Genomic DNA, 9,957 nt, shown 5'->3' with positions numbered 1-9,957 from the left:
TGTAAGTCTGAAAAGAAATGAAGAAACAGTTGAAGAAAATTTAAATGTCATTAATACTAAATGTAGGAAAACATTTTTTAATCCTCCTTATATTGTCTTCCCACAGCAAAGGAGAAGCAGCAGGCGAAATGGAAGATTGCGAGACAGACAAAGAACAGGGGGAAATCACACTATGGGGCCCTAGGCTTAGATCGGTGCCCGGCCGAAAGTCCCTAGTAGAGGGTAGGAGGTGAAGGAAGGCATCATAGAATAGGAAAAAGGAAACATAGTTTCCCCTTGCTACAAAAGGGAGCAGGGAGAAGGCTTGGATTAGAACAACCTAATGAAGATACTGCCCTCTCTTACATCGGGAGCAGGCAAGTGGGTCTATGTCCTAGAAAAACAGACAGTAGGGATCACGTTAGCTGTAGGGGACATGAAGAGCTTGTTTACCACATTACAAGGGAAACAGGTGGATGAAATCTGGAGGAAGGCCGGGCACCCATGGGTACAAGTGAACATTGATACCCACAATGGCACACCATTTAACATCTGTGGAGAGCATGTGTGGAAGGCATTGAGGGACACATACCCCAACTCACCTGACATAAATTCCATCATGGCCCGCAAAATGAGGGCAGATGAAGAACCTGAACTTTACATTCACCAGATTCAGGAGATGTGGAGATTAGAGACAGGAGAAGGATGGGACAAAAATATAGCTGTCTTTTATCACCTATTGCGCAGTGGTCTCCCTGTAGAAGTGCAAACTGATTTAGATAAAGTGGTTGGTATCAAGGTGACAGGATGCCCTGAGATATAGGCACCCATAGTGCATTTTTGTAGGAGAAAGCAAGAAAAGGAGAAACAGATAGCGGAGCAAGCACAGAAGTCAGAGGCTATATTGGTCCTGAAAAATCTCGCTAAATTCAGCAGTGAAGGGGCGGTGATTTCCAACACATCAGAAGGGCCGCAGGTACAGAACACCCAGCATGGATAGACAGAAGGGCCAGGAGATGGCAGATAGGAGACAGGAGGTTTCCAGAGGGGAAGGGGCAATTACCAAAGGGGCATAGGTGGGCGGATGGGGAGGAATGAGACACAGGTTTGGAGGACAGTGGTAGTCTTGTGGGAAGATAGGGTATTTTGCATGAGAATGCAGAAGCAGGCTACCTTTTTTATAGTAAGGGGGTGGTTACTTAATTTTCACTCATGCGCCTGTTCAAGCTTGTAAAGGCTACACTTAGTCGAGTTTTGATTTTTTTGCAACTGTAACTTTATAGTAAGCAAGTGCCCTTTATGATGACACGTGTTTCAACGGACTCAGCCGTCTTTTTCAAATCAGGGCTATTTAATAAGAAATCATATATTCAAAAATGTAATTAAATAGACATTGGTATTCATTTGGCAAATGACCATTAGTGCAAAAGCAAAGATTATCGTGTGTAGCACAGACATCAAGGGAGGGGCTTTCGGGGAGGATAAAAATGGGTAGAGAGTGGGCCTCATTACGACCCAGGCGGTAAGTTACCGCCTGGGTCGTACCCTTACCACCATGGTGTAAACTATGTCCCTAGTAGAGGGTAGGAAGTGAAGGAAGGCATCATAGAATAGGAAAAAGGAAACATAGTTTCCCCTTGCTACAAAAGGGAGCAGGGAGAAGGCTTGGATTAGAACAACCTAATGAAGATACTGCCCTCTCTTACATCGGGAGCAGGCAATGTTTACACCATGGTGGATGGTGGATTTACCGCCCCATTCCAAGGTGAGTGGGGCGGTAAATCCCCATTTCCCATTTTACCCTTCCCCATTCACATTTTTGCCCCATAGGGCATAATGGGAGTGGGGAAGGCGCTAATTACGCCACCGTAAATTACGGTGGCGTAATTAGCACCATGGTCCCTTAGCGCCATGGATTTTAACGCCTGCAAAAAGCAGGCATTAATATCACCATGGTGCTAAGGGACCTTGTAATCAGGCGTTATGGGTCGGCGCCGTTTACGGCGCCGTTAACCCCTTAAAAACTGATTCGTAATGAGGCCCAGTGTTACATTTGAAACAAAGCAAGATTTTAGGTATTAACAATTCAATCAAAACAAGAAATGAGAGAAAAGAAAAAAAATGGAAGAAAAGAAAATGGGGGGAGGGGAATGGGAAAAAAGAAAATAATCATCATGAGTTTCTTTATCTTATGAGTATCAAAATCTAAAATGCTTGGAGCGTAGAAAAATTGGATCTTACCTAAAAGTGTTATTTTCTAATTCAATACGTGGCTTTTCAGCATGTCAAAAATCATGGGTTCAATCCCAGCCTGCCGAGTAAACTTCAGATAATTAGTTTGATATTAATTCTAATGTTGCATGTCTATATGGGTCAGAGTAGATTTCATTTGTGCTTGTTAATTTAGTTAAATCCAAATGTGATATGAGATATCGTTCATAAACGTATCAGAGTATGTTACATCTATAAGTGTAGTGCCATTCAGTTAGTCCAAACGAAGCGCTATGCGAGAGATATGTCATTAGTATAACATTGAGCCGTATAATAGAGGTCTTAATCTCCTATTGTGTAAATGATTAGCAGGTTCATAATTGTTAATTGTTCCGCATGTCGTGCAGAGCAAGAGCGCTGAAAGCCAGTGCTGGTCTCTCACCTCTGTTCTGGCTTGACCTCCATGCTGATCTGTCCACGTTCGCAAAGCGACACACAGTTACCACGGCGACCGTAATGGTCCCTCTTCGACTTCTATTGTTGACGCCATGTTAAGGGATCAAAATGCACAAAATAATTCTTGCAGCCGTGTGAGTCCATAATGCCAAATGGATATGTTTCATAATTAACGTAACCTTGGATTGAAGTGGAGCATTTATAAATATGTGTGAACCAGTGTTGTGACATTAAAGGGTTGTTCCTAAATAGTGTATTCACGGCTTAAATATGCTTAAATATGCATGGAATGTTCTATTCCTGGTTGCCATAGCATAGAGTTATTAGTGATTCCCTGAATTAATATTGAGGAAAGATTTGCTAGATGGGTTTAACAAATCTGAATCACATTAACACACAAATGATATCCATGGTCGGTTGTCATAACAGATAAAAATGAAATATAAAATGAATGATGTTTCTAAATCGACTAGCGGTTAAATATTGTTAACATTTTCGGTGCTTGAATGAACCGGGAGGTGAATGGACCAAATAATAGACTCATGGTTAGTACATAGCACCTCGTTCAGTAAATATCCACAGTTACTCCATTTATAGAAAAGACGACATCTCATTGTCAGAGTTCAAACCCCTTTCAACTGTTCGAAAGCGACATATTAGTTTCGCTTCCTCTTGCCTTAGTTTCATTTCTTGATCTCCACCTCTTGGACCAAGAGTTACTTTTATGAGTCCCAAAAATCTTATGTCCTTCCTCAACAGAATTTGCTCTACCTTTTTTTATAACAACATTAGCTGACCACCGATTAGGCTCACCTACCACCCACCATCTCAAATGTGGCTCCCAGTTATCCCATATACCCCAGGCGCCATGCACGCCCAGGCGCCATGCAGTCACAACCGATCAAATGCACACCACTGAATGCCATACAGATGCAAATGTAGCAGCCAGCCACACAGAACCCTACTCAGCCATGGAATAATACAATACTGCCACAGGGCACAGCAGTGCATTACACAGGAGCAAGCGTCTTAGGGAGCAATATCTTCCCACTTCCAGGCACGAATGCCTATCCCCAATAGGACAGAGAGCTCTAGCATGCACAGTACAGTCAATCACGAGGAACCCCGGGTAGGAGTGAGGATAGGAGACTGAAAATTTAGTTTTATGGTTGACACAGGAGCTACTGTATCAGGGAAGTTTCCCTTGTCAGATAAAATAATGGCCATGCAGAGATTATCTGGGGCAGTTGTATTGGTTTCACTGAAGATTTACCCATAAATGTAGGCACACAGACATTGTCAGCACCCTTATTTTATTCAAAGACACCCCAGTTAACCTTCTGGACAGGGATCTCCTGAGCAACCTGAATATTATGATTTCATTCACCAAAGAAGGTATAGTGTGCTCAACATCAGGTTTATACCATGCTAGAGCTGCAGCACTAACACAAGCACTTTCTAATGACAGCACAATGCGGGATGTGCCCCTACATCCAGATTTCTTTTTTTACAGAGTAACAGTTTTGTTAGGATGGGTGCCTGGGATTCAGGACAAGACACTGCACATACCTGCTGAATTCTTGTTCAGGTCAGATTTTCCCCAGGAAAGGGCACCAGGCCCAATTAGAACATTAGATCTGGAAACAGAGATCACAAAGGCAGACAGGGTACTACTGTCTGGTAATGACGAGGATGGGGGGTGGCGCACAGTTTTATGCACAGAACCAACCCAGCAACTGAGAGAGGTATCTGATGAACAGCTATTCGAAGACAACGATGACACAGGAGAGATAGTGTTTGAATTATGCATACCTTGCCAGATTGTAAGGGAACAGAGAGAGGTACCTCGCACCACACAATTTGCTAAAATATTGCTGTTACACTTGCAGGGATATCTGGAGAATGTGTCCAGTCACCTGTGGGAAAGCAACCCCCACGATATAGGACTACTGAAGGGTATGAAGAGGTTTGCATTAAACTGAAGTAAGGTGCAGTGTTGCCCCAAGTAAGACAGAACCCTGTGTCGAAAGAAGCAGATGAACGGATTTATTCCACCATTTTAGCATTATGGCAAAAAGGAATAATACATCCATCAGAATCACCATTTCATATGGCTATAGATCCTGTGAAAAAAGCAAAGGGTTCAAAGTAGAGGATGGTTCAGGATTTACACCCATTGAACAATATTGTAGAAGCAGAATTTCCAGTGGTCCCTAATCCGCCACCATCCTTTGCAACATCCCAACTGCAGCTACCCTCTTTATAGTCATTGACCTAAAGAATGTATGTTTCTCCATTTCATTGGACCCAGACTCTCAGTACCTCACAGCTTTTACTTAATGGGCAGAGATTTCAACACACTCAATTGCATCAGGGGTATTTTGAATCCTTGAGCATCTTTGATAGGGTTTTTTCAAATGGATTTTTTTTCAATATGATTCAATATGCTGACGACCTTTTGGTCTGCAGTCCAACAGACGAGCAATGCAGAGGGGACTCAGTAAAACCTTTAAATCTACAGGACAAAAAGAGTTACAAGGTTGACAAAGACAAATTGCAGCATAGCCAGAAACAAGTATTATACCTAGGGCACATTATCATTAGCAGGGAGAACCGTAACACCGGAAAGAGCAGCAGCAGTTCAACACACACCACAGTCAACCACAGTCAAGCAGTTTAACACAGATCACAGTCAACTACAGTCAAGCAGATGCAGCAGATGCAGTAGGGATTGGGCATTTGACTATTCCAGCAACACCAAACCTCTGTAGCAAGACCTAAAGGTGGCACAGAAAATAAAGGGACCCCTTACCTGGACAGATGAGATGACCAAATCCTTTTCAGGCACTCAAAAACGCCATAAGTAATGCACCTGTTTTAGCAACACCAGATTACAACAAGCAGTTTTTTCTGTTCTCACATTCAAATGTTCAAGTAATGACGGCTGTGCTCACTCAGCAGGCATCCATGGGACATGAGCCTTTGGCTTACTACAGTCGACTGTCAGATCCAGTAATGCAGGGTCATTTTCTGTGTGATCAAGCATTAGCTGCAGATGCTTTCACAATATAGAAGGCTTCCATTATCACAATGGGTTGCCCAGTGAAATTATATGTGGAACACACAGTTTTGGCCATCTTAGAAAAATCCAAGTATACCCTTACCACACAGAGAACGTCAGGATATGAGGTGATCCTATCAACCTTCTCCATTCACATTGTCAGATGTCTCAAAGTGAACCCCACAACATTCATTGCAGAGCCCGTACAGCCAGATGATTCAGTACATGATTGCACAACATACAAAGGTACTACAGGTGAGGGCACCATTGTCAGGGAAGATAGACTTGAAGAAGGGGAAGTGTTCTTCATTGATGGGTCATCAACGATCGATCAGAGCATGGATGAAAGGCACACTGGTGCAGCAGTAGTGAGCTTCATAGATGGTAGAATACGAGGTGATGGTAAAAAATAGATTGCTCCCACATTATTCTAAAACAAGTGCCAGTTTTCATTGCAATCATAGAAGCATTAGCAATGTCCAAAGGGTTTCACATAATATATATATTAAGCTTCAGCATATGTTACCTCCGCAGTGCATTCAGAGTTATCAAGATGATGCAGGGGATAGTTCAGAAATTCAGATGGTACACCTGTGCAGCACGCATCTTTACTATCTAGATTAATTGATGCATTAGCTCTTCCATCAGTAGTTGCAGTGGTAAAATGTGCAGCCCATACAAAGAATACAGACCAAACTGCTTATGGAAATGAAGCAGCAGCTAAAGCAGCAAATGAAGCAGCATATCAAGAAGTACCATAACCCATAGCACCCCTTGAAATAGTGTTTAGCAGGTTCAGCTGCTAGGTCTTTACAATACAATACCCCTGAGACAGATTATTGAATTGCAGGGACAAGCCAACAGAAAGAGAAGGATTTATGGATCAAAAGAGGGTATTCCCTATCCCTCAAAGATTTAATTTGGAGACAAAACATTACAGGAAAAGCAGTGATGCCCCAGGAATTGCTTACAGTTTCCCTTGAGCAATTGAATGACCCCACACACACCTCCAAGCAGTACATTGCAGCAGAGCTGCAGGAGGAGTGGTTTGCTCCCAACGTCTAGAAAAAACATAGATAATTTCACATCAAACTGCACTATATGCCACCCGTATAGTACAGGCCACAGCTGCAAAACACTGAAAGCAACAATGCCCCATCCCACAGGGCCCTTTTGACAGCTCATTATTGAAGACATAGACATGATTAACAGGTGCAGTAGAATTGTTGTGGTGTGCCCATTCTCTTGTTGGCTTGAAGCAGGTCTATGTGTCTACCCTGAAGGCAAATCGGCAGGTACATTTTCAGTCCGATAAGTATTTCCCAGATGTAGAATATGTGATCTGACAACAGGATACACTTTTTAAATGAACTACTTATTGGGCATAAAGCACAACTTATGTTCCATATACCACCCACAAGCCAACAGAATTGTAGAACGCCTCAATGGTCTGTTGAAGGAACACTTTTAAAAAATCTGTAATTCAATAATGAAAAGCTGGTTATATTACTGGTTAAATAGTCTCCCTCTCAGATTGTTCACCCTTAGGAATCATCCAAGCAAAGACCACCATCGTACACCACATGACAGAATTACAGGCAGTAGGTTATACACACTCCCACCTCCCATCCAGCAGTATGAAGGCTAAATAGGACCACGAAGAAATGAGAGTTGCTAAACCTTATTTAAACTATTTTAGCTCAGAATCCCCCTTTGGACGGACGAAGGACAGTAACATTTCTGTGCAAATTTCAAGGACATCGGACAGTGGAAAAAGGATAATGCCTTGTCGTTTTCCTGTTATGTTCTCTCTCTCTCTCTCTCTCTCTCTCTCTCTCTCTCTCTCTCTCTCTCTGTCTCTCTTTCTCTCTCTCTAGTCAAAATGGTATATTGGTCGCTCAGGGGTAGGTTTAATAATGATACCAACCTTGCATCAATGCTAAATAATAATAGTGAGTAGAAAAAGAAGGTCAGGCGCGCACTCTGGTTCCAAGTCATTTAATCCTGATGTAAGTAATAACAGGGTTGAATCCCAACACGGTTCAAAAAATAATAACAGGGCTGAATCCCAGATGCAAATAGTCCCAACAATGTTCAAAAATTACCAGGGTTAAATCCCAACTGCTACAGTTCCAAAGCACAATAGTTAGTTCTACTCCTCCAAGTACTTTCAAGTCTCAAACTCTCATCAGGGAGGTTGTGTTAGCTGTGTTCTTTTTCAGGTGTTGCTAATTACTTTTTTCAATTCCAGTCTCAAAGGATCCTGGTTATTGTAGTGATGGCACAAGTGTTTCATTCAGGAGACCAGGAACCAACTCACCTCCAAACACAAATCTTATCCACAATTGGGGAGGGGGGAAAACCATGAATATGGCTCTCCAAAGTGGGGGCATAATAGCCCCGGTGCTGCTGCCTCTGGAGCCCGGGTCTCCTGTAACATTAAGTAGAAAAAGAAGGTCAGGCGCGCACTCTGGTTCCAAGTAATTTAATCCTGATGTAAGTAATAACAGGGTTGAATCCCAACACAGTTCAAAAAATAATAACAGGGCTGAATCCCAGATGCAAATAGTCCCAAAAATGTTCAAAAATTACCAGGGTTAAATCCCAACTGCTACAGTTCCAAAGCACAATAGTTAGTTCTACTCCTCCAAGTACTTTCAAGTCTCAAACTCTCATCAGGGAGGCTGTGTTAGCTGTGTTCCTTTTCAGGTGTTGCTAATTACTTTTTTCAATTTCAGTCTCAAAGGATTCTGGTTATTGTAGTGATGGCACAAGTGTTTCATTCAGGAGACCAGGAACCAACTCCCCTCCAAACACAAATCTTACCCACAATTGGGGAGGGCGGAAACCATGAATATGGCTCTCCAAAGTGGGGGCATAATAGCCCCGGTGCTGCTGCCTCTGGAGCCCGGGTCTCCTGTAACATTAAGTAGAAAAAGAAGGTCAGGCGCGCACTCTGGTTCCAAGTAATTTAATCCTGATGTAAGTAATAACAGGGTTGAATCCCAACACAGTTCAAAAAATAATAACAGGGCTGAATCCCAGATGCAAATAGTCCCAACAATGTTCAAAAATTACTAGGGTTAAATCCCAACTGCTACAGTTGCCCAGACTATTTGCATCTGGGATTCAGCCCTGTTATTATTTTTTGAACTGTGTTGGGATTCAACCCTGTTATTACTTACATCAGGATTAAATGACTTGGAACCAGAGAGCGCGCCTGACCTTCTTTTTCTACTAAATAATAATAGTGAATCAGTGACCAGAATTAAGAGGGACATGTTTGATCAGGAGGGCTTTTTAAGGAGTAGTACAGATGTGCATCACCAGGAGACAGACAACCTATGGTACAGCCACATGAGGGAGGTGTGAAGAGGGCAGTCAGATGAATCCTGTTATATGTGTTCTTTAATAGCCCATGCAACTGGCACACCCAAACTTTTTCTGCCACAAGAGATGCTACCTTTAGTGCACCTGGCCCAATGTACGGTGTGTGAGTTGTTTCAGGGACACAGGATTAAAGCAACTGTGGTAAAAGCAAATGACCGTGAGCATTCTGAGAAAAACAGGCAAAATAAGGCCTCAATCACAGATGGAAGGGGCTGTCTTTCACAACAATGAGTGAGTTAAAGGACTGATTGGGTACAAAGCAGGAGGACTGGTGGGATATTCAGAGGAAACAGTGGCATATATCGATGAGACATGTTATGCTGTATGGGAAGGATATGTGAAACAACTGACATGGATAAAGCAACGTGTGCAACCCACTAAAGTACAGAAACGTACACAATTCTCCTTGTGTTTCAGGGGCAATAGCAGCATGCCTGTTGGTACCAATGGACAATGTAATGGGGCACTCGATGTTTCGGACTTCAATTGGGGAACTGCAGTGCTTATAGATGTGTTTTGCACATGTGGGGGCTTGCATATATCCAACCCCCACCATTCTGAAAGGGTGTCTGCTCCCTTGCTACTCTACATTCCCCTGTCCTTCTTACACCAGAGACTCATCTCACCATTTTGAATGCACCCCCCCCCCGGGATCAACCGTGCGGGCCCACCGGTCACTGGGTCTCATCTGCCACCATAAACCTCAAACTATTTTTTCCAAGATTCAATAGGGAAGCTTTTTTCCTTTCCCGAGCAGTATCGGCTGTTCCCTTATAGCAGGTGATGCTATTCCCCTCTTGTAACATAAGCACTCACAGACAGACACAAATAATGGTGAGATAGAGCACTGTGTGGTAAGG

Source organism: Ambystoma mexicanum, chromosome 1q (genome assembly GCF_040938575.1).
Source record: "Ambystoma mexicanum isolate Mex_15411 chromosome 1q, UKY_AmexF1_1, whole genome shotgun sequence".
Classification (NCBI taxonomy): domain Eukaryota; kingdom Metazoa; phylum Chordata; class Amphibia; order Caudata; family Ambystomatidae; genus Ambystoma; species Ambystoma mexicanum.
This window is presented reverse-complemented; position numbering follows the sequence as displayed.